General features: G+C 45.2%; 1 protein-coding gene and 1 long non-coding RNA gene across 3 annotated transcripts in view; both read right to left on the bottom strand.

The window, feature by feature from the left end:
- The window catches only part of LOC138472905 (C-signal-like), a 196,119-nt gene that overhangs the window by 164,479 nt on the left and 11,969 nt on the right, over positions 1 to 19,671 (bottom strand). The window lies entirely within an intron of this gene.
- Positions 6,410 to 11,496, bottom strand: LOC138472906 (uncharacterized). The gene is made up of 3 exons (XR_011268691.1): positions 7,504 to 11,496; positions 7,253 to 7,386; positions 6,410 to 6,862 (listed from the first exon to the last, which is right to left on the bottom strand). It is a non-coding gene; the product is annotated as an uncharacterized lncRNA (long non-coding RNA).

Below are 19,671 nucleotides of genomic sequence, written 5' to 3'. Positions count from 1 at the left end.
TCTTTGGTAGACAACCTTGAACCGTCAGACATGTTGACGGAAGAATGGGAAAAGATAGAGGAACAACCATTAACAGAGTACATTGCGAAACTGAAGGATTGTTGGATTTGTTGCATACAGGTACTGAGCAGCCTAGCAGAACGCAACATGGGTCAAGCCGAACGGACATAGGAAGCTCAGTATAATCGGAGGACCCAGACAAGAACCTTCCAGCCAGGAGACAAAGTGTTAGTACTACCATCTACGAGTGACAATAAAATGCTGTCCTGGTGCATAGGGCTACCTGATACAAAATGGGTGTGCACTGTGAATTACTTAGTGGCTCAACCAAACAGGAAGCGGAAGGAAGAAAATGACCATGTGAATCTACTGAAAGAATGGAAAGAACCAGTGCCAACAACAGCTCCAATCACCAGGGAAGAGAACAAACCAAAAGGAAATGTTCCCCTCCATGACACCTGTAGGCTTCCCAAACGTACTGTGGGCCCCAAGATAACCAGGGAAAAAGTGCTGGGAGGCAACGGAAAATTTTCAAATGTACCACCACTTTTTTGACAAGCCATTTGCACGTAACTAGAGAAAGTAGTACATTACAGCTCTATCGGAGGCAAAAAGGACCATGGTGTGGAATGAGACACAAAATTGAACCCTTCGGAGCCCATGGTGTTCTCCCATCATATTGGTTCCCCAAACCAGGTGGCTCTTCAAGGTTCTGCATGACTACAGACAACTGAATAGAATATCCCATTACGAGTCATATCCCATGCCAAGAGTGGATGAACTTATTTAAAGGTTCGGACCGGCTACATTTATCAGTATTATTGACCTGACAAAAGGTTATTGGCAAATACCCCTCAAAGAACAAGACAAAGGAAAAATCACCTTCGCCACTCCTAAAATCACTTTGCAGTACTCCCATTTGGGATACATCATGCACCTGCAACGCTCCAAAGATTGATGGGTTGAATCTTGCAACCCTATGAGAAATATGCAGCAGCATACTTTGTCGACATTGTGGGGTTTACTGAAACCTGGGAAGAGCATCTGGAACACTTGGCACTTGTGATTAAGGGTCTGGATAGGACAGGCCTGCGAATAGACCACAGGAAAACCATTTTGTGTACTACGCAGACAAAATACCTGGGGGTACACTATAGATCAAGGAGAAATCTGTCCCTACCGCCCCATCTCCCTGATCAACCGAGAAGCCAAGGTCCTCGCCAGAACACTTGCTAATAGATTACTGAAGGTGATTGAGACTCTTGTCCACCCGGACCAATATGGATTCATGCCCAACAAATCCCCCCGCATGAACTTACACAGAATCCAAATCGCCCTGAGCAGAGCCACAGAAATACCGGCTCCACTGGCCCTCCTGGCAATGGACTTTGAGAAGGCATTTGACTCTGTGGGATGGGACGCCTTATGGGCAATCATGGCCTGAATGAACCTCGGGCAAACGTTTATAGCATGGGTAAAACTCCTCCATGCATCCCCAGAAGCCACGGTCAGGGTAAATGGTAGGTCCTCCAAACCATTCCCTCTAGGCCGAGGCACTAGGCAGGGGTGCCCATTATCCCCACTCCTCTTCCTCCTTGCCATCGAGCCACTAGCAATAGAACTCAGGGCAAATAATAACTGGTCTGGATTCACCTGGCCGGGGGAGGTGAGGACCGACTCTCGCTCTATGCAGATGACCTCCTTGTGTACCTTACCAACCCAAGGGCCTCATGCCCGACTGTCTCTTTATCCTCAGGGAATACCAAAATTTTGCGGGTCTAAAGGTGAATGAGGCCAAAACCATTTACTTCCCGATCCCAGAGACCTGTCCATATGATGTCTGTATCAGAGAATTTAAATACCTGGGCATACGCCTCGACCCGACACTTGAAGGGTTCCTTCAGCCTGTGATTGAGCGGTTTCATAGAGATGTCTCCCACTGGCAATCACTCCCCCTATCCCTAATAGGTAGGGCCACGCTATTCAAAATGATGACCCTCCCCAGACTCCTGTATGTTCTTCAAAATGCCCCGCTCACTATCCCCCCGAGAAACTTTCGCACTCATTGATAAGAATCTTCGCATACTGCTATGGGGGAAGAAACAACCCAGAATAGCTCTTCAAACGCTCCAAAGATCAGTATGGGAGGGAGGCATTGGCCTACCCAGCATACGCACATACTATTTGGCGACACAGATTGGGGTGGTAAACGATTGGTTACACGCAGACCACACACTACCACATATCCGTATTGAAATGGAGACCATGGCCCCAATACCCCCACTACAGATCCTGTACGCCACTAACAACAAACTCCCGATGCTACCAAGAATAACGCACCATATCCTCTGAGCCTGGCGGGACGCACACAAACTGGTCGGCTGAAAGGGGAGACCAACCTTATCCCAACCCATATGGCAGAATGCGCACCTCCCGGAAATAATGAAGATGGGCTCTTTTGCACACTGGGGAGCGAAAGGGATAACTACGCTGCCCCATGTGATTCAGGGGGGTCTCCTCCTAAACTTTGAAACCATGCAAGCGCAATTCGACCTGGCACCCATGGACCAGTTTCGACACGCGGAGCTGACCCATGCCATCCGCACCCAGTTCCCTGACACAACAACTATACCCCCCTGCTCTCCTATTGAGACCAATGTCCTCCCGCAACAAATCCCCTCCAAGGTCACTTCTACCGTCCATCAGGCCCTCAACTCCTTTGGGGCCACACAACTGGATAGGTTCAAAGAAAGGTGGGCAAAATGGAACCTGAAGACTGGATAGATGCATTAATGTCCCCTAGAGAGATTGGGATACAAACTAAGCTCAGGCTAATACAACTGAGAATTCTCCACTGCTCCTATTACTCGCGCACCGACATGTCCAGATGGGGGGGATCCGAGGATGAGACATGCATCAGATGTAGAACCGAGCAGGCTACCTTTTACCATATGATCTGGGATTGTCGGGTGTTACAAGTCTTCTGGGGGGTCTGTATTGATACGATCTCTACGGTCTTGGTGACGGCAATTCCTAGGGATCCTAAAATGTCACTCCTGGGCATCTGGGGAGAAGTGGACTTGACGAAATATAAAAAATGTTTTTGGCGGTTGCGCTGGGGGCGGGTAAGAGACTCATAGCGGCCAACTGGGGCTCTGCGGACCCACTGTGCCTGAGCCGATGGTGCAGTGAACTAGACAGATGCGCAGCGTTAGAGCGCCGGATCTATTACGCACGGGCTGTCCCCGTAAATTTGAGAAAATATGGGGTAAATGGATCGATGCTTGCTGAAACCCACCTGCCCCCAATACCCCCCTCCCTTACTCTCCCCACATCTTTTTTCCCCTCCCTCCCTTTCTCACCCCCCTCCCCCGACGTAGGGGGCAACCTGGGTTACCAGCATTTAATTGTCTCACAACCGTTTCATGGCCCCTTGGCCCTGCTGTGCTCTTGCCGCTGTCGATATTGCCTGGTTTTCTCCTTTGCTGACGATGTTTGATTAATATGTAAGTTGCTGCTGTTTTGTTTACATGCAATAAACAGTTATACATTTTTTTTAAAAAAAGGAGAAATCTGTCCCCATGTCGATAAAAATGGAAGCAATAACGAATATACCTTTCCCAAAAAACAGCATGGAAATCAGGCGCTTCCTAGGACTTGCTGGATACTAGCGGAGGTTCACACCTCTTTTCTCCTCAACAGCTGCTCCACTGACAGATGCCCTCAAATCCATGTATGTGGGGGGGATCTAACGCTAGACTAACCAGCCACACAGGCCTTTAGGAAATGCAAAGAAGTCATCACCGGAAGCCCGGTTCTTCAATGCCCAAAGTTCGACCGACCCTTCTTTTTGCAAATTGACACCTCTGCATACGGTCTTGGTGCCGTTCTGTCCCAAATATCGGAGGAAGAACTCAATCCAATTTGCATGATCAGCCGTAAGCTTCTACCACATGAGATCTTATATTCTAGGGTGGAGAAGAAGTATTTGGCCATTAAGTGGGTGGTTGAGTCCCTGCTATTTTATCTACTGGGGCACCACTTCACGTTGTTCACAGATCATGCACGCTTGCAGTGGTTATCAGTTAACATGGATTCCAATCATAGGGTCCTTTGGTGGTTTCTGGCTCTGCAGCCTTACTCTTGCCTCCCTTTATACCGGCTGGCCACCTTCCATGTTATTGATCGGCATGGGGTTTGTGAGGGCATGTGTGAGAGTGGGGCTTTAGATGGACGTACCTCTACTCTCCAGGACAGAGAGGGGATGGATGGAGCAGAGGTTCGGGGCTGACAGATCACACAGGCTGAGCCGCAGCATGCGAGAGGCCTCCACGGACGTGGCTCTGAGCAAGGAGCCAATACTGGGCGCGGCAGATAGAAGGGCGAGCGAAAAACCCAGCTCGATGCATCAGGAAATGCGGGGAGCACTCGTTCGGCACTGGAGGCAACTAGAGAGGAGAGGGCCGAACAGTACATGGCAGTGGCCAGGACAGAGGGGGGTGGGGGGGGGGAACTCGTCGACATGGGAAATGTGAGGGGGCCTATTTTTACAAATGACATTTAAATGAAGGGATGGCGACCAAGACCCTGGAAGAGGGAGGCAGGGTCATAACAAAAGCATCTATTATGTTCTATTCTATAGAATTTTGCTGCTCAATCTCTTGCAGGTGGAGGACCGATCCGGTTAGGAAGGATTTCATATTTGAATTCAATTTTCCTGCCATGTGTCAACCCCCAAACTTTTTGCTGCTGTTCTACACCCTGATCTAACCTTTGCCAGAGAAGCGCAGCCCTCAGCCACACTAGTCTTGGCTTTCGCTCACTTCTTATGGGGAAACTGACATGCCCGTAAGACAGTCAGTACTGAGAGACTTGGTTTCCCCTTAGTCCTTTCCTCATGTTGCAGCTATTGTGCAACATGTAACAAGAGTGCAATGTAACTTACTTTACAGCACCTCTGGGTCTCTAGTCATTCCAAAAGGCCCTAGAAACTCTCGCTGGACTTCTTATGAACTGTGCAGATGTGTCACGGACAGGACTGGTGGCAGCTATCGTTTATCTTATGTTTTGAACCCTTTTTTGCCATGTTATCCGCATTTGGCACAAATCGGTGGCCTGGCTCCAAAATGGCCATGCCACAAGGTTCTTTGTCCTGTCCGTTGGCCATCTTGCCCCTTCACCTTCCCCAGGTCGAGCCGACCCGGTCAGTCCTTATTTGGTCATGCACTTTCCCGCGAAACCCAAAGCTTTCGCTGGCTTCTGCATGCCTTGTGTGTGTGCCTCCAGGATGTCGGCTGGGATGCCTGTTCCCAATACACATCCTGGGTGCCAGAGAGTCTGGAGTGTCCTGAATGCCTGGGAACACTGTGGTCCGTGATTGGTCCATGTATGGAGCGAGTGTTTGTGAGCAGATCTCCCATTGGGTTCTCTCCATTTTGGCGCGAAGGGAACTTTGGATAAGAGGAGGCCGAAAACACCACTACCATGTCGATCTCCTGAGTTCACACGAACAAAGGATAAGGAGCCAAGTATCCTGCAACAAGAAGCCGAGTCGAGGGACCGCTGGAAGGTTTGGCACCCTGAGCCCGCTGTCGTCCTGCGAGACCCCTCTGCATCTGATAGTCCTAGGTGGTCTGCGAAGGCGCTTCGACCCATTGGAATAGTGGGACCAACTATTCTCGGCACCTTCATCAAACCCTGCAAATAAGCCTCTGTCCCTGGGCAAACCAGTCGGCTGACCAGTTTACACAGGATGTTTGCTCCGTCACCGCCGTGGTTTCGAGGAAGCCCTCGAAACTTGGTATACTGCTTGCTGTGTGTCCACGGCACCCTCACACCGAGTTTCGTACACTTGGCATTCCCAGGTCTGAAGTGAGACGAGTGCGCCCAGACCGGAGTAAACGCGATTACCGTGTTGCCCTGCTGTGGCAACGACCTGTACAAGTTTGCGCACTTGTGACCCTCTTGACCCTGAAGCCTGCTACCGCGGAAACTACACGGTGTCGAGACGTCCCGATTGTCGCATTCAAACCTGCCAGCGAAGTGGACAGAACTGGCGAAGTCTGGGTCTGCCTGCGTCAGGGACCGGGGAGTAGTCCATACCCCAACCGGTGGCCCCTAGTGCAGGAGCCCATTTCTTAACTACCGCTGTTGCGAAATAGCAACTCTATCCCACACTCTCAACCTGCCTCTGCCCGCAAGTGGGGGTCCTGCTTGAATAGTGGGGACTTGTTCTTCATCGACCTTACCCGCCTTCCTGAGCTGCTAGTGACCCTTGAAGAGGCCCTATTTTGTCCAGTGGCACAAGCGTGTGCATGTACTATTGAGCATAAGGCTCCTCTCTTCGTAGATATGAAACAGGTGGTGGTGCCGGAAACACGAGAGCAACTGAAGAACAAGGCAAAGGGTATTACATCAAAAATTCATTTTATTTTGTTATAGATTGTAAAAAAGTCTTTAATTAATTCATTTTGTAAAACACATCCTATATAACAGACATTCATTCATACTAATACAGCTCAATACAGCTCTAAAAATAGTACATTTACATTTTTTAAAAGGGAAATGTGAAGAAAGTGCAACAACTGTTCCATTGTTAGGATAAAAATTACGCTTTCTAAAAAAACAATTAATGGGATCAAAAGCAAACAGATACAAATTCTGTGTAATGGAAATGTCAACAACACTTCCAGTGTTCAATGATAATGGTTCATTCCAGACAAAAGTTATTGACTATTAGTGCCCAGACTGTTGATGCCAAGATAAATAAGTCTTCTTAGTCAAATAGGCTTCTTAATGCATAGTTTCGACTTGAATAGTTATCTATGTCTTCATCAGGATAGGGATGAACCTAACAACATTTCTAAAAAGAAAAAACAATAGTACAATTAAATTTGGATGTTAAAAAACCTTAATTCACTCAGTTGCTCTCTGTGAATACCAATAGTCCAAATATGGGGAGAGGACAAATTAAGTCATACTCTGAAACCAAGCCAAAATTTGACTAAATGGAGAGGGTTAACTCCAATTTATTTAAATGTTGCCCACTAAGGGGCAATGCATATCTCAAAAGGCCTCACATACCTCCCTTTCTCTACAAAAGGATAGAGAATTCAATGCATCAGGAAAGAGAAAATCATTTCACATTGATGGGACACTATCATTTCGTGTCAATATATTTTCCCTAGTTTAACACCCCGCTCCCCCCATGTCTCCATTTGGAATTCCATTCAACAATCAACTAAAGTAATACCTGGAAACCATACACCGGATGGTAAACTGGTCTTGTCTTGACCAGCTTCTCCTCTGTATTAGAGATGCTGGGTCAAAAACAGGTAGTCCTCGTTATGAAGCACACTCCAGGAAATTTGTAAGCATCAAACATCCCTGAAACGCCAAACAACAAAAGAACAGTACTTCTGTCACCACTGTATTACAATCCTACTTTAAGAGTATTTGATATAAGGCAAATGAGCACCACAAAAGGTATGCCAGCGAAATTACCTCAAAAACGGGATAAATCTCCTTGACTTTGTATAGATGAAATGTCGGCACCGTCTGTCTCTTATCGAGGCCAACTTCGTAGAAATGAAAGAGGGATAGACAGACAACTGTGACCGCCGTAACGTCCCCACTGTGTCACAGTTCCTACTCTGCAAGCGACGCAGCTTCTAAACGCGAAAAACGAAATCAAACATATCAATGCTACGCTAAGGCTGTAGAGAAATGCAATCCAATGTGTGCTCTTCAATTGGAAAACAAGAGAGACGGCCACCCTTCTTACTCAATATATGGGCCTAACACTCCCAAATGTCTTCTGTGCAAGCAATTCGAAGATTAAATGAGGTCGCTGTAATATCCCTTCTGTCAAGCAGTTTCTGCTCTGCATGCAGCACTGCTTCTAAAAAAGAAGCGAAATGAAAAGTGTTACGCCAATGTTACATGACAAATAGTACATGTCACGCTAAGGCTGCATGGGGAAGCACTCCAATATGTGCTTGATGATAGAGAAAAAGAAAAAGAGGAAGTTCAAAGCTAATTTCCAAAACATATTTCAAAAAAGAAGGTTCAAAGCAAATTTCTGAAAAAGCGCTTACCTCACGCAGATTGACCGTCGCCCACGGAGAGTCCCAGCAGACTGAGGAGACCAAGCGGAAAGCCCTAGTCCCTCTTTTATGTCGAGGATGTTAAGGGCATAGGTACAAATAAAGGACCATTATCGTGTGTCCCCGGGTCACAGACACAGAAAAAGGACCAACGCCATATATGCACCTACCGAAGGAGAGTTGTTTCTAACGCTCGCGTGTTCTACCGCCGTATAAGTGATCTGGTGCCAAATTTTTACAGATAAATGGCCAATCAGTGTGCAAAAGAAGAAAAAGAATGTCGTGTCCTCATTTTGTATACTTCTTGTCGCCCAAATTTAAGTGTTCTTCAAAACACATAATGTGTGTAAAAATGAAAAACTGTGTATTGTCGCCAGGATCTAAAAGATACACTCAGTTTTGAAGTTTTAAAATTAGAAGACCAGACATCGTACTGGTAATACAAGGAGGAATGAAATCCAAATAACTTTATTTTGAATAAAATTATTTTCAAAAAATCCTTCTTAACTCCATTCCTCCTGTTGATTCAGGCCTGCAGTGAGGCTATTAGTATGGTATATCCACCACTGTTCTCTTTGCGCAAGACGTGTGGCCACATTAGCCTTGTCTGTGCCACATACTCCTTCTACAGCCCACCATTGCAGATCTTCTGGGCGGTGTTTTAGTTCCAAAAAGTGTGTGCTCAAAGGGGCATCGAGTTGTTTGGTTCTAATCTTCGAACGATGTTCGCCTATTCGTAATTTGACCGCTCTGGTGGTCTTTCCTATATATGCCTTCTTACAAGGGCAAATAATAGCGTAAATCACATTAGTACTGAGGCACGTGGTGTGTTGCCTAAGTTTCCAGTCCCTCCCATGAATATTAACAATGGAGGTGGCTGAAGTGCTAGCACAGTTGCAACAGTTACCACATGGGAAATGGCCAACAATAGGGGACATGCCCCAAGTCATAGAAATAGTGGGTTGTGTATCTTGTAGATGGTTCCCATCTGCTTTCGAAACCCAGTTTTTGATGTTCTTGCCCTTTTTGAATGCATAAATTGGTTTGGGTAATTTCTGCATATTTAGTTGGAACAAATGCCAGTGGCTGGAGATAATTTTCTTGATCTGGTTGTGCTGCGAATTAAATGTGAGCGCACACACTACTTGATCATCTTTCAACTTTCTTTCTTGTACAACATTTTTTTCCAAAAGTAGTTCTCTATGTTGGTAATGTGCTCGTTTTTTACAGCGTCTGAGAAGTTGTTTAGGGTATCCTCTTTCTAATAGTCTATCTTCTATAATAGAGGCTTGCTTGATGAAATCTTCTACTTTAGTACAGTTCCTACGAGCTCTAAGAAACTGCCCATAGGGAATATTTCATTTCAGAGATTGAGAGTGAAAGCTCTGATGGTGCAATATTGTATTCCTATCAAAGTCCTTTCTGTCCAAGTCCACAACCAATCTCTTATCGTCCACTTTTATTAATAAATCCAAGAAGGCAATCTCTTTGTTGCTGGTCTGGATCGTGAATTTCAAATTTGGATTAAGATTATGAATCCAAGTGAAAAACATATTGTAGTCACCTTTCTTCGTAGGGCTTGGACTGCCTCTTAGTTAGGTGTATTCTTGATGTGGAACTGGGTCTAAAGATTACTTGCACGGCCTGTTTTCCTCCCCATCTAGTTGGTCTACATATCGTGCTTTCTAATCCATTAGACCCCTCTGGTCTTGTATATATATTGTGTTGATTGTGATGTGCTGGTTTACTTCAGTATTTTTGTGATTCTTTGCTATGGTCTATATTACAAAGGCCTTGTAATAAATGTGTCTATATTTTTAATATAACACCTGTTTGGAGTAATTTTTAAGTGTCCTTGCTTTGTGTGCTCATTGAGGTCTTTCAGTCACCCTCACCCCTCTTGAGACTTAGTCTTGACCGCCTGCCATAGCTACCCTGATTGGTCTGGCTTGTCCAGAGGCTACCCTGTTCCAAGAAACGAGGTTGGCCTTCTGAACCTCTGCCCCTCCAGGTCAGAGTTCAGAAATCCATCTTAACAGATCCCTAGAGGACTGTCCGCTGGAATGGGCTTATCCGAGTGACGAACCCTAGAGGAAGTATACAGAGAGAAAGGTTACACCCTTACCCTGGAGGCCACCAGTGCTGTATGCATTAGGACACACCCTTGTCATCAATAGAAAGTCCAAGGCGAGTACAGCTACCCGAATTGTAATACATTTACATTAAGTCTATTTCTGCATGCATATATGCGCGCAGTTTGCTTTTTAGAAATATGAAATAGACCAATGATATTGATATCCTGGTATAGTTATTTCCATATGTCCTTCTCCATTGCTGTCCTTTGTGTAACTATTTGTACTGTGAGATAAGTCTGGCTGCTCCGTTACTGCTACCACTATAACTGTGTAGTACAGGCTTGTACCAAAGGTGCATTTGTACTGTCACTTGCAGTCTTAATTGTGTGTAGTGTTCCCAAAGGGTACTGCATATAATTCTGCCTAACACCCGCTTACAGCAGTTGATAATGCTTGTTGCTATGCTGCAGCTCGGAAGCGCAAGGATTAACTGCATCAATGTTTGTTAGTAGGCAGTTCAAAGTTATTTTTATTTTAATTATTACCTTTATTTTATTCACAAGCACACTCAAAGTCTGATAGCAGCAAATATCTTCTTGTGCGAGTTTGTAGGATTTATTGGTTAAATAAAGTGCACACAAGAGGCTCTACTATATGGAGTACTATGAATTTACACACAAGGTTGAACATTTATCATCCCTTGTGCTATGGGGTGCATCATTTGCCACTTAGGGCCAGTCCTCTTACGCGAGGCAGAGTAAGCAATGCACAGAAGTATTATCGTGACATTCAAACAAGGCGATGCCTTTTATTTTAGAGTCACATTTGTAATAACCAGTTTGAAAAGCTCGTTTGACACTCTTTTTTGTGATCTGTTGATACCTTTGCAGCCCATTGGCTCTATTACTGTAGATCTCTCCCCAAGTCAGTCTTAATGTGTTTTTTTTAAGACATAGAAAAGGTGAATAATTTTAATCATACACTCGTTTATTTTAGTCAACAGTGAATGTTTGCATGCATGTGCAATTTATCGTCTTTCTTGTGTGGATGAGGGAGTTGTATGTCGTCCCCTGCTTTATGGTAATTGTTTGTCATGTTCTGTGCCGTAGATGAGTAGACTAATTGAGAGTTATGATATATTTTATTTATATTGCACTCATACACAAGAGTTTCAGAGCGCGACCAAGCAAAGGGAGGGGAACAAGCATGAACAAAAACAACAATCTTACTAGGCCCATTAACATTGAGCAAGGGGGAAAGTGCGTGGAGGGGGAGAAGTGGAGAGTGCGGAATAGAGGACAGAACAGAATAAATAATAAGTGCACTAAATAAACAAAGGCAGTGAAATGTGGTAGTGCTGCCAGCCAGTGGCAAGTACATGATTAGTCAGATAGGGTATATCTGATAAGTGTAGAAGAAAAATGTGGGACTGCATGGGTACAGATACGGATCCAAGTGCAAGGGGTGGCCCAGAGGCAGTACAGGGGGGGAGGGAGGGTGAGCAGGTACCTGGGCCCGAAAGGACAGAGGATGGCCAGGTGCACGGTGCCGAGAGAGAAAACAGATCAGCAGGGGAGAAGAGGGGCGAAGGCAGAAGCGAATAGGAAGGTCTTTAGGTGCTTCCGGAATCAGAGATAGTTCTCAAGTTTCAAGGTGGCCGGGAGGCTGTTCCAAAGGGAAGCCGCAGCTGAGGACAGATATCTGCCTCCAGCACATTTCTTTGAAAAACGACTGACCCTAAGAGAGTTAGAAGTAGAGGAGCGAAGGGCTCGAGAGGGGAGGTATTTACGGAGGGATAGTTGAAGGTATTTTGGACCCAGGCCCCAGAAAGCCTTGTGGACAATGCAGAGGGTTTTAAATGTAATCCTTGCATCCACTGGGAACCAATTAAGGGATTTCAGAGCTGGAGAGATGCGATCCCAGGGCTTGAGGCCAAGGACAAGCCTTGCAGTCCTGTTCTGGATTAGTTGTAAAGGGCGGAGAGTGGAGGCAGGAAGATTTAGAAAGAGGCTGTTACAGTAGTCCAACCTAGAGAGAACCAGAGCTTGGGAGTCAGTAAGCTTCTGAGGGAAGGAGAGGAAAGGCAGAGTGCCTCTAAGGAGGTGCAGTAAGAAGTTTGACTTTTTAGAGACGTCAGAGATTTATGCACAGAAGAAAGTGAGGCATCAAAGATGACCCCAAGATTCTTAGCCTCGCCGGTAGGGGCAGGAGGAGGGCCAAGGGAGGCAGGGCAGAGAGTGATGGGAAAAAGAGGGTGAAGGTGTACCAATGAGGATCTCAGTCTTGTTGCATTTAGACAAAGTTCGTTTGGCGTCACACCAATTTTGAATGGCGATTAGGCAATCGGAGTAGGGAAGGAGATGAGGTGTCTGAGAGAAGCCTGAAAATGAGTTGGGCGTCATCAGCACAGCGCTGGAAGTTTGAGCAGAAAATGGAAATGCAGTAGGCGAGAGTTGCCAGGTATTGGTTGAAAAGCCAGGGCGAGAGGTTAGACCCCTGGGGAAAACCACAGGTAGAGAGGGAGATAGAGGATAGGAAGGACCCAAGTTGTACCGGGGAGGGTCGATCAGAAAGGAAAGAGGTCAGCCAGGCCAGAGCCTGATCATTGATACCCAGGTTGTCACTAAGAAGATTGAGCAGAATGGTATGGTTGACCGTGTCGAAGGCAGAGATCAAGTAGGATAAGGACAGAGGGAATGTTAGAGTCAAGGTTGGAGAGCAGGTCTTCGCGGATGTTCAGGAGAGCAGTTTCCGTGCTTCTGGCAGCTCTAAAACCAGATTGGTGGTCATGGAGAGAGCCAACAGAGTCAGAATGAAGGTTAAGCTGAGAGATGGACAGATTTTCCAGGAGATGCCCCAAAAAAGGGAGTAATGGAAATTGGGCGATAGTTAGCCGGACAAGAGGGGATCAGCTGTGGATTTCTTGAGGAGAGGATTCACAAGGGAGTGCTTCAGAGGGGAGGGGAATGATCCAGAGGCAAAGGAACGGTTACAGAAATCGGCAAGGTCCAGAGCGAGGTTATCGATGTGGTCCTTAATGGTTTTAGAGGAACAGGGATGGACCTGTTTTGATGAGGCTTTCATGGATCGGACTTGTCTAGCAACCTCATCTGGGGAGAAAAGAGGAAATGGGGAGAAAAGAGGAAGGGGGGGCGGCTGAAGGAGGGTCAGTAAGCCGGGAAGGGGAGAGGAGGGGGGGGGGAACAGAGGAGAGGGTGGACAAGATGTCCTGGGTTTTGAAATTAAAGTTAAAGGCAAGGGCATTGTAAAGAGCCTGGGAGGCAAGAGGAGGGGTGGAGACTGCAGCAGGGTTGGCCAGCTCCTTGCAGATTTTAAAGTGTTCGGCCGAGTTGTTGGATGCAGCTGAGACACAGGCTTGAACGTGGCCTACCTTCTTAGAATGGACAGTGAGTCGGTATTGCCTTTGGAGCAGGCGACAGGCCAGTTTGTCAGAGGATGAGCAGGAAGCCCACCATTTCCTCTCAGCCGCCTTACACTTACGTTTCAGTGTAGCTAGGTCAGAGTCATACCAGGAATTACACTTGGATTTGGACTTCAAACAGATCCTCATGACGGGGGCAAGAGCATCAAGCAGAAATGGCGGATTAGAGCAGGGACAGGGCTGTGTCAGGGTGTGAGTCAGCCTGAGGTGGAGGCAGGGGGGAGAAGGCAGCAGCGAAAGCCTCGATTGACACATGCTTCATGGGCAGGATGTCCGAGAAGGTGGGTGGCAAGAGATGGAAAGATGAGAGGCGAGGAGGCAGTGATAACTCCAGGAGAGAGGAGTGGTGAGGGGAGTACATCAAGACATCAAGAGTGTGGGCGGCAGAGTGCACCAGGCTGGTGGGGAGGATAGAGAGGGAGAGTGAATCGCAGAGGTCGCAAAAGAGCATAGTTGAGGAACAGGGAGAATCAAGATGGATGTTGAGGTCACCAAGGAGGAGGAGTTGAGTGGTTGAGGCTAGGGGGAGGAGGAGCGGTCTGCCCACTCAGAGAGAAAAGAGATTTTTTGACCAAGGGGCCGGTACAGAGTAGCAACAGTGAGAGAGTGAGTGTAAGTGAGACTGCACACAAGACATTCGAAAGAAGAGCAAGTCTGAGTGGGGATGATAGAGGCAGGAATCCACTCAGGGAAGATTAGGGCTACACCTCCTCCAGGCTGGGTGGATCTGGGGGCTTTTAGGCAGAATTACATGCAGTACCCTTTGGGAACACTACACACAATTAAGACTACAGGTGTAAGCACAATCTCACCATTGGTACACGTCTGTACTACACAGTTTTATGGTAGCAGGGCTGAGCAGCCAAGCTTATCTCAAGAGGGATGTGAGCAGTACAACACAAAGGACTTGCAATCACAGTGGTTCAAACAAACACTTACTCAAGGTTTCTTGGTAAACCAATATTAATTTATTTACAGTCATTTAGAAAACATTCCACTGGCAATAAGCAGCTCAATATCACACTATAATACACTCCAGTACCAAACCAATAAGTTTCTGAACAGGTTAGGCTTCCCAGAGGTGAGAGCAAAATGGCACTTCAGTAACTTTAAATGTGAGTAAAAGACACAAATTATAAGAATTAAACACAAATACTTAGGCAGGGCAAATAGTTTAGTTCACTACAAGGGGCAGTTCAATTTATTAGGCCTGGACCAAAGTCAATGGATCAGTGTCTTGGATAGGATAGCAAAGTTCTGGTAGTAAACGGTTAAGTCTTTGCCAATGTTCTTAGAAGTAGTTTGCACGAAAAAGAGTTATATGTCGGATTAGGAGCAAACAAGACTCCAATGTTGGGAAAGTTTCTCAAACGCGTTTGCACAGTACCTTGGTACTTCAGAAAAGCTGTAGATGAGGACATTTTTTTTTTTAAAATTTATTTATAGACTTTTAGTTTTGTAAAGAAAAACAAACTTTTTGTCAAATACATTTATAATCCTCAGCCCACGTCATTGCATTAATGCATTTTTCCATTCGGGTTATGCAAGCGTGGGCATAATGATTCGTCTAAGATAGTATCCTTATTCTGCTGGACCAATGTTTTACAATAATTATATCAGTACCATGTCCATGAAGTTGATCACGTTGCAGGTTAACTGCACGTTTCTTCCCGTTATCAAATATGACCACCACTCTTCCATATTGCCATTTTTAGGGGCATAACGTTCAAGATGGAGGGAGCGCTGTTCGATGATCTGTGTGCATTCAATTATGAGATGTTTGATAGTTTCAAGTTCATGCTTACAAAAGCGACAATTAGCATCAGTAGTCATGGGATCTTTTATTCTCCTCTTGTATAGCTTAGTGTTGGACAAATTAAGGCGAAGCCTTAGAAATTGATTCCGGTGATAATGAGACGGAAACTTGGACAGGTATTTCGGTAGAGTGCCTCTTTCCTGTTCACACATACCAAAATCTAAGCCTGTGGATAGTGCTGCTCGCCTTTCCGCATTTTTGATCCACTTGGATAGCATGAATTTTATTTTTGCCAGTTTCGGCGACCGTAGAACCAAAGGCATTTTTATATTTGCATCTTCCAAGATGCCTAGTAGGTTTCTCTTCCCAGCTTTTTAGCATGGATGCAGATGTATTGATTTTTTTGTTGGCCAAGATTGTGTAAGCAGTTGTCACCGGCAGCATTCTCATTTTCCTCAGCAGTAGTACGGATTTCCATAATACTGTTGAGTGCAGGGAGTCAAAACCCAATTCGTGCCTCACGGCCACCATTGAGACACATTGTGGTAGTTGGAGGACTTTACGCCAAAAGCAGCCCTCAACTTGGGCCCATTGGCATGCCCTGATGTTCCACCCGGTTTCGCTACCAAAGCATATTGCTGGGATCACTTTCTGGAGGTAGAAAGTCGTTACTGGTTGGAGGGAGAATTTCCCGTAGTTTAAATGCAATTTGCGTCCTTGCAAAGCAAACATTCGCATACGCCAGATGATTTTGTTTGTCCAACTCCATTCTCTGATTGATACATTGAATGAAACACCGGGATATCGGATGGCTTCTGTTTTTGATAGTGTTTCCTTATCAATGTACCAGTTGAACCTCGCTTTTCTTGAGTTGTTTTTTGGTCCAAAAACCATCACTTGAGATTTGTTTACATTTATCATTAAATGATTTGCTGTTAGGTAGGATTGCAGTGCTACCAGTGATCGTTGTAGGCCTATTTCGGTACTATCAAGCAACACTATGTCATCCGCGTAGATTATATGCGTTACATGCGTGCCATTGATTTTCGGAGGAAAGCACCTTGTTAGTAAAAAGGCTTCAGGTAAATCTGAAATGAAAAGTTTAAACAGTACGGCTGCAAGAGGGCAGCCCTGCTTCACACCCTGTGTGGTTTTTATTTCGTCAATTAGTTCTCCTTCTGCATTTAGACGTACGCGGATGCTGGTTTTGGTATGTAATGCCATCAGTGGGGCTAGTAGTTCATTTGGACATCCCCACATTTTTTGTTTTTGCCACAGCAAGTTCCGGTTTATACAGTCAAAGGCTTGCTTTAGATCAATAAACGCTAAAAACAACCTTTTTTTTGTTTTATTGCGTTTAGTTTAGCCAGGTTTAGCAATACCAGATTAAGTTCCACGCCGACTCCTTTGGTGAACCCAGTTTGTCTCGCATCGTAGATCTTGTTCGATTTTGCCCATCTTGCAATTTTCTCTTGGAGGAATGTGGCAAAAATCTTCCCCATAGTGTCGAGCAGCGCTATGGGGCGATAATTTGCTGGATCTTCTTTGTTTCCTCTTTTAAACACTGGAACGATTATTGCTTTTGTCCAGGAATAAGGAATTTTAGATGTATGGGCAATCTGATCGAATAGCACCTTGATGAAATTTGCCCAACTTGCTTTATTTGTTTTTAACATGATGTTAGATACTCCATCGGGGCCAGCGGCGCGTGATGACTTTAACTTCTGAATTGCGTGTATTATGTTCTCAAGTGATTCTTTTACATCCCAGTTACACTCTTCTATTTTTAATTTTGAAGTAGTGTCATCACTAATATTGTTGAAAACTGCGCCATAGTGAAGTGTCCAAGAGGCTGCGTTCACACCATTTGCTAGATAATTGGGTTGAGTCAAACAGCCATTATTTATTATCTTCCATATGTTGGAACTGTCTTTTTGGATTAAGAGGCACAGCATTAGTTCCACTTGTTCCTGTTTTCGAATGATTTTAAAGGATTTCAGCCAATTCCGATAATTTTGACGCCTGGTGGCTAGTTGTTGTGGTAAGTTAATCCCTCCGATAGATTTTAGTTTTTTTAAGTCACTAGCGAGTAGTTTTTTCGCTTCGCTTAATTCTGGACTAAAAGGATGGGTGTGGTCTCTGATCGTTTTCTTGTTTGTTTTTTTGTGCTGATCCAGGAGAGGCGTACATTCTGTATATAGATTTGTAGAGCATGCTTCCATAAAGGCCAAAGTCATGATGTCAATTTGCTTGTTTTTTATTCTTAAACGATTATGAGAAGAATTAATGTCCAGTTGCGTAGGGTAACATTGATGCGTTGATGTAGGGCCCATATACCAAGATAAGGTATGTGGGGTGTGATCGCTATTGGACGCTTTTCTTACTTGTAGGTCAGAAATCAAGGCATGCAGATTCTCGGATACCCATATGTAGTCTAAGGTTTTAGATAGGTCATCCCGTTGCCACGTTGCAGCAGCTGGAATATCTCCTTTTGTGCAGCCATTCAACAACACACAGTTACGGGATGATATTTCGTATGTCCATTTCATACTACGATCAGAACCTTCAGATGGAATCACTTGTGTGACGTCCAGATTGGACTGATTGGATTTATTAAACCAAGAAAAGTTTAGATCACTGCAGATTAATATGAATGGCGCAACAAATGATGCGTAGCAACTGTCTATTTGGGTGGTTACTGACCGCAGATAGTCATCATCATTAATCATTGCGGGATTCCAGTAGGTGTTTACCAACAGCAAGTGTTGTTTTCCTTCTATTCCGTGTAAGAGTATGGGAAGACGCTTCAAGGGCAATTGCTTGAACAAATAAATTCGGATTCTGGATGCCGATTACTTCCCATCCTGACGAGTTTTTTATCATGGCAAGAAGGCCGGAGAAAGGCCGTCCCAGTTTGTTTTTGCCAGCCTAATTTAGATATGTTGTATAGCCATCGCAGGAGGGCGTCTTTCTAAGCCAAGTTTCCTGAAAACAAATAAACAAGCTTTTGATGTCATGAGCTCTTCCTTCGAGAAATAGATGGGCGAAGCTTCTGGTATTCCATGATGTTAATAATTGGGTCACATGCCTAGACCCTGCGTTATCCTATGTATTGTTTCTTCGTTTATGTGCTTCAGAGACCTGTGTCGTTTGTTGTTTAAGTTGGTTTCTCAGGTCTTCCCTTTTTGTAGCAGATGTCTTTTGATATTGGCCACTTCTGTGTGCCGATTTAATAAGGACTAGAGGTTCTATTGCGGTGGTTAGATTAAAGCCATAGAACAGTAAGTCAACTTTCGCATCAAGAATTGGGCGCGCTACTGTTTTAGACCGCATATTTAAGATTACCCAATCTGATCTGGATTCTTTTTTATATTCAACGATACTGATATCGTCGGATCGGATGTTCCTCAAGGCAGGTATGTTGTGCAGCAGTCTCATCACGTTTGCTCTGTTGAGATTTATTTCGTTTTTTTCTTCAAGTATATTTTCGAGCTTCAGTTTATACAGACTTCCTATAGATAGTGTCTGTTGATCAACTCTGCATTGAGTGCCAGGTTGATTTAGATTTTTTGTTTGGGCCTTTGTGTGTTTCGGGTTTAGTTTCAGTAACAATTTTTTAGGCATTCTCTGGGACTTGCTCTTTATTTCTGTCTTATTCATACCAAACGTGTCCCGCCGTTTTTCAGCTTCTTTTGGCCATAGACGAACGGGGCCTAAAGGATAGCGATCCGAATGTACGTCTCTTTCTTCTCTAGTAGATGGTTTTGAACTGACCCGTTCTCTTTCCAACAAATTGCGCGCCTTAGAGACATCGTCGGTTTCTTGCTCGTCATCAACTGAGTAGGTTGATTCAATTGCCCCTTCTATGGATTGGTCAACTGATGGACTGATGTCATCTCTTCTGCGTTTGGTGGGTAATTCCTTGTTATCTGTGAGGCGAACTGCTCCCGCCATGGCAGTTTCTTGGGCGTCAGGTTTTTTCGGCGCAACAGTGGTTTTTGGTACCACTGGTTGCGGCGGTGTGATCAGGTTTCTTATGAATTTTTTTTTTCCTCGTTAGTTCGTGGACGTTTTGGAGCCGGACCTCTCTTTACAGTTTTCAAGGCATTGGATTGGTTTGCCTTCAATTTGTCTGATGTTTTTACGGTTTGTATTGTTGTCGCTGTACCTGAGATTCGCCGGTGTGATCTGTGATGTTGGGAGCACTTCAATTTGCCCTGCTCCAACTATCGCATCTGATGCCTCATTGCTTGTGGTGGGCCTTCGTTGAACATCGGTCGAGGTAGAGGAGCC

This window comes from Ambystoma mexicanum, chromosome 8 (assembly GCF_040938575.1).
Source record: "Ambystoma mexicanum isolate Mex_15411 chromosome 8, UKY_AmexF1_1, whole genome shotgun sequence".
In the NCBI taxonomy this organism is placed as follows: Eukaryota; Metazoa; Chordata; class Amphibia; order Caudata; family Ambystomatidae; genus Ambystoma; species Ambystoma mexicanum.
The sequence above is the reverse complement of the archived record's forward strand: the minus strand, read 5'-3'. Positions and strand labels throughout refer to the sequence as shown.